Here is a 6,000-nt window from a genome sequence, read left to right as displayed (position 1 = left end):
ACCCCCTTCCATTCCTTTGGGCCCCAACACACTCCAGGTTGTGGACTCCACTAAGCTCCTCGGCCTCACTATAGATAACAAACTAAACTGGAAAACACACGTCAGTGAAGTTGTCAAATCCCCCAGTTTTCGTCTCCACCTCCTACGCCGCCTCAGTGCTTACTCAACATTCATACTTCCCAAGCTCACCTGTGCCTCCCCCACCTGGTCTTCCTCCCTAAATGCCACACAACGTAAACACCTAGAAAAAGTGAAAAGGAGGGCATGCAAGATTATTCTCTCCCCTTCCTACTCCACATATCAAGAAGTGATCAACACAATGACCCTCTCGGCTCTCTCTGAACCATCCTTGACACCGGCTCCTGCTTCCACCCGAGATCCATCGTCCGCGAATTGCTGTTCGACACCACAACCGCATCCAGCCCATACGAGCACGAACTGATCGCTATAAGAACAACTCAGTCCGAACCTATGTAAAAATTATCAATAACTTGTAATGAACCAGTGTATTCACTCAAGGTCAATCTTACCTTTTTACACTGTCACTATGTTGAAATGGCCTGTAGTATGACCTTCTCCCCACCTAGTTATTATATATCATATTGTATCACCTATGTTACTTGTATATTATGTGTCAATCAAGAGACCCATTCCCCAATTATGTAAATGTATATTTTCAGCCTTCTGGCGGCCATGCTCTTTCAATAAACCGTTAATTATCACACACACACACACACACACACACACACACACACACACACACACACACACACACACACACACACACACACACATCCTTGACCACCGAAGGGTCAAGACGTACCTGGCGCTCCTCTCAGAGCAGCCAGGTCAACTGTTATGTTGGCCCATACCAACTCCCTCCCCTGAACCCTCCTCCCCACCGGAATATCAACAAGTTCACGCCAGAAGTTACTATTTCATTTAGGAAAGAAATGGAACCAGTGTTAAACAGAGGTGAACAGTGGTGAACAGTGCTTAAGTCAGTGAGAACAACTCAACAGTAACAGTGGTACCCAAGTTGACCTTTCACACAGTGAGGTCCCAGGTACCCAGTGATAACGGCCCATGAGACCCAACTACCAGCGATGTGTTAATCCGTCTACGATAGGAAGGCCTGGAACCACACCTCACTCATATAACACCATCTGTGAGGGAATTACTACACCACGTGAGGCCCCTCATAACACCATATGTGAAGGAGTTACTACACCACGTGAGGCCCCTCATAACACCATCTGTGAGGGAATTACTACACCACGTGAGGCCCCTCATAACACCATCTGTGAGGGAATTACTACACCATGTGAGGCCCCTCATAACACCATCTGTGAGGGAATTACTACACCACGTGAGGCCCCTCATAACACCATCTGTGAGGGAATTACTACACCACATGAGGCCCCTCATAACACCATCTGTGAGGGAATTACTACACCACGTGAGGCCCCTCATAACACCATCTGTGAGGGAATTACTACACCACGTGAGGCCCCTCATAACACCATCTGTGAGGGAATTACTACACCACGTGAGGCCCCTCATAACACCATCTGTGAGGGAACTACTACACCACGTGAGGTCCCTCCTAACACCATCTGGGAGGGAGTTACTACACTACGTTTTTGCTGTTCAACACCTACATTAATCTGTATGTTCACTGTATGTTCCTTTACCTTTCTCTAATGAAGGCTTTTGTTAAACCACCAATGTATGTAATAAGTCATTTATGCCCAATGTATATTTTCAGCCTTCGGGCTGCAGAACTTTTTCAATAAACCGTTAATTATTATTATATCACACACACACACACACACACACACACAAACACAAACACAAACACAAACACACACACACACACACACACACACACACACACACACACACACACACACACACACACACACACACACACACACACACACACACACACACACACAGTAACAACGATGGAAGGGAAGCCGACCCTAGACGAGTGGAGAGTGAGTGGTTTAATGTACGTTGGGGGAAGAGACGTGGAAAGATCAAGGGAAGAGAAGGAAGGAGATGAAAGGAAAATGAATGCAGAGGAGGAGGAGTGTAAAGAGAAGGGGAAAGAGAAGACACAGAAGAGGTAAGAACGCAAGAATGATGGGGGAGAGAGAGAGAGAAAGAGAGTGAGTGGGAGAAGGTGAGAGACTGAGTAGCAGGAAGGATTGAGTGAGGTTGAAGTGAGTGAGTGAGGAGTCACACACACACACACACACACACACACACACACACACACACACAGTGAGTGACATGATCCGCCACTCGGGTAAAGACTAACCAAAACTCCCCGCCAACTATTTTCATCAGTCGAGCTTCATGAGATTCCAGGTGTGAAGAGGAGTCAGTGGAGGAGCGACGACGACGACGACGAAGAAGAAGAAGAAGGGGGAAGGGGAGGAAGAAAGAGGAGGAGTAGGAAGAAGGAGGAGGAGGAGGAAGAACTGTTGGATCATATCTACCTACACTGCTTATGTACAGTGAAAGACAAAAGTCGTGTCCTGAAATTTGGTGAAAACATATGACTAAACCTTTGGTGCGCTCTGCCTTGTGGTAGGGATCTCATAATGTTCCACGAGTTATATTTGATCTTCGGACAAAACCGCGACACGACTTTTGTCTTTGATTGTACACACTGACTATGTACACCAGAAATTGTACACACTGACTATGTACACCAGAATCTATGTGAACCTGCATGAATGATTTTACTGACAATGTCCGTCTCTCTGTGTCTACCTAAGGTCTTCACATAACAAATACTGTACCTCCATCACAGAGAGTAGGGGAGAGTAGGGGAGAGTAGGGGAGAGCAGGGGAGGATGAAGGAGTGACGCACATCCTTCCCGCCAGTGCCAGGATCCTCCCTCTCCCATCCACCCGAAATCACTCCTCTCCCTCCCCCCCAGGCGTCTCCCTCACACTTGCCACTTGGTCAAGATTCTCACATCACCCCATCACAGCCCCCCCCGTGGTCAGGACCTGCTCGTCTTCAGGACAAATAGCTCACGAGGCCGCATCAAAGACACGTCAAAAAGGTGTTCAATAATTTCCGGCAGGGTGATTCATGGACCACACACCGCTAGTGATTCTCATGGTGGCCGCCTCCTGCCGTCCAGGAGTGGCTGCCAGGTTGTAAATTTAGTTTGTGTGTATTTGACACCCGAGAGATGACGGCTATATTTCACCTTTGTGTACGTGACAACTGAATAATAAACTCATATACTGTATTACGTGAAAAAGGCGGTCTGGCGGATCTTATATGTGTAGTATATCGCTTCAGTGAGGCTCATGTATTATATGATGATACACAGAGCCTCATTATATTAATTTATGAAGAAATTATTCAATATTTCTGAAGCAAGGATCACAATACTGAAGCTAAATGGAAGTAAAGAAATATCCCGGTATATTTATATAATAACAAAACATTATTAAACTTCATTACAAACAAACAATTAAGGTTACTATATATATATATATATATATATATATATATATATATATATATATATATATATATATATATATATATATATATATATATATATATATATATATATATATATATATATATATTAAGTGTATCAGAAAGCAAGAAAGTTTAGATCAGCTTAAACTGCGATGTTTAGAACTTTTTTCGCTCATTTCCATTATAATGGGTTTCAATTTCAGGCGAAAGAAATATTTGAAAGTTTATAAAAGGCTTAGTTAAAGATACGTCAAGGCTCTCGACCCACCAGTCAGCACCGAGGTGGCCGGGGAGGTGTGGCCCGATAACAGAGCCTTACATACACACTTATATCAACATATTATACTTCTTACTGAGGCAGTCTAGAGTATTACTCTCTGTATTCCTCGCCTTTACTCTCTGTATTCCTCGCCTTTACTCTCTGTATTCCTCGCCTTTACTCTCTGTATTCCTCGCCTTTACTCTCTGTATTCCTCGCCTTTACTCTCTGTATTCCTCGCCTTTACTCTCTGTATTCCTCGCCTTTACTCTCTGTATTCCTCGCCTTTACTCTCTGTATTCCTGCCATTCCTCTGTATTCCCTGGCCTTTACCTCTGTATTCCCTGCCTTTACTCTCTGTATTCCCTGCCATACTTCTGTATTCCTGCCTTTACCTTCGTATTCCCTGCCTTTACTCTCTGTATTCCTCGCCTTTACTTCTGTATCCTCGCCTTTACTCTCTGTATTCCTGCCTTTACCTCTGTATTCTCGCCTTACTCTCTGTATTCCTCGCCTTTACTCTCTGTATTCCTCGCTCTTACTTTCTGTATTCCTCGCCTTTACCTCTGTATTCCTCGCCTTTACTCTCTGTATTCCTCGCCTTTACTCTCTGTATTCCTCGCCTTACTCTCTGTATTCCTCGCCTTACTTCTGTATTCCTCGCCTCATTTCTGTATTCCCTGCCTTTACTCTGTATTCTCGCCTTACTTCTGTATTCCTCGCCTTATCTCTGTATTCCTCGCCTTTACTCTCCACTGATAGTTTATAGGAACAACAAACACAGACGTCTAGAACAGATATTGGATTACTATTTTCCCTTGTATTGCTACCTTCTTATATCTCCCTCTCCTCTAGTTCTCTCCCTTTCTCTCACTCTCACTTTCCCTCTCTCCATTTATCTCTTCTCGTCAGTCGTGCTAAGTCCAGGTCAGGTAGATGTTAATACTATATACTAATTTAATCATATGGATTTGACCCCAGTATAATATTTGGGTAACTTGGATTAGGTTAGGTAAGGTTAGATTAGGTTAGGTTAGAAGAGATGAAGACTGCTGTGTGAGGTGTGAGGCAGGGGCTGTGTGAGGGTAGGGCTGTGTGGGGTGTGGGGAGGCAGTGTGAGGTGTGAGGCAGCGGGGTGTGTGAGGTGGAGGCAGCGGGCTGTGTGAGGTGGAGGCAGCGGGTGTGTGGGAGGTGGAGGCAGCGGGTGTGTGTGAGATGTGAGGCAGAGGGCTGTGTGAGGTGTGAGGCAGCGGCTGTGTGGAGGTGTGTGAGGCAGCGGGCTGTGTGGGAGGTGTGGAGGGGCAGCGGGTGGTGGGGGGTGAGACAGCGGGGTGTGGGGGGGAGGCAGAGGGCTGTGTGAGGTGTGAGGGGCAGGGGAGGTGTGTGGGAGGCAGTGTGGAGGTGTGAGGCAGCGGGGTGTGTGTGTGTGGGAGGGGAGGTAGAGGGCTGTGGGGAGGTGTGAGGCAGTGGCTGTGAGGTTGGAGGCAGGGGTGTGTGGGAGGTGAGGCAGTGGGGTGTGTGAGGTGGGTGAGGCAGAGGGCTGTGTGGAGGTGGAAGGCAGAGGGTGTGGGAGGTGTGGGGAGGCAGAGGGGTGAGGTGGAGGCAGAGGGAGGGGAGGTGTGTGAGGCAGAGGGTGTGTGGAGGTGTGAGGCAGAGGGTGTGGGAGGGTGGGAGGCACAGGGTGTGGGAGGTGTGGGAGGCAGAGGTGGGAGGGGAGGCAGAGGGCTGTGTGAGGTGTGAGGCAGAGGGTGTGGGAGGTGGAGGCAGAGGGTGGGAGGGGAGGCAGAGGGTGTGTGAGGTGGAGGCAGAGGGTGTGTGAGGGGAGGCAGAGGGGTGGGAGGTGTGGGAGGCAGAGGTGTGTGAGGTGTGGGAGGCAGAGGGTGTGGAGGTGTGAGGCAGAGGGGTGTGTGGGAGGTGGAGGCAGAGGGTGTGTGGAGGTGGGGGCAGGGTGTGTGGAGGTGTGGGAGGCAGAGGGGTGGGGTGAGGTGTGAGGCAGAGGGTGTGGGTGAGGTGTGAGGCAGGGGGTGTGGAGGTGGAGGCAGGGGTGTGTGAGGTGCGAGGCAGCAGGTGTGGAGGTAGAGGCAGCGGGGTGTGTGGAGGTGGAGGAAGCGGGGTGTGAGAGGAGGCAGGAGGTGTGAGGCAGCGGTGTGGTGGAGGAGGCAGCGGGTGTGTGAGGTGTGGAGGCAGCGGGTGTGTGAGGTGTGAGGCAGCGGGTGTGTGGAGG

The sequence above is a fragment of the Homarus americanus genome, unplaced genomic scaffold, assembly GCF_018991925.1.
Source record: "Homarus americanus isolate GMGI-L3 unplaced genomic scaffold, GMGI_Hamer_2.0 scaffold8226, whole genome shotgun sequence".
NCBI classification, from domain to species: domain Eukaryota; kingdom Metazoa; phylum Arthropoda; class Malacostraca; order Decapoda; family Nephropidae; genus Homarus; species Homarus americanus.
The sequence above is the reverse complement of the archived record's forward strand: the minus strand, read 5'-3'. Positions refer to the sequence as shown.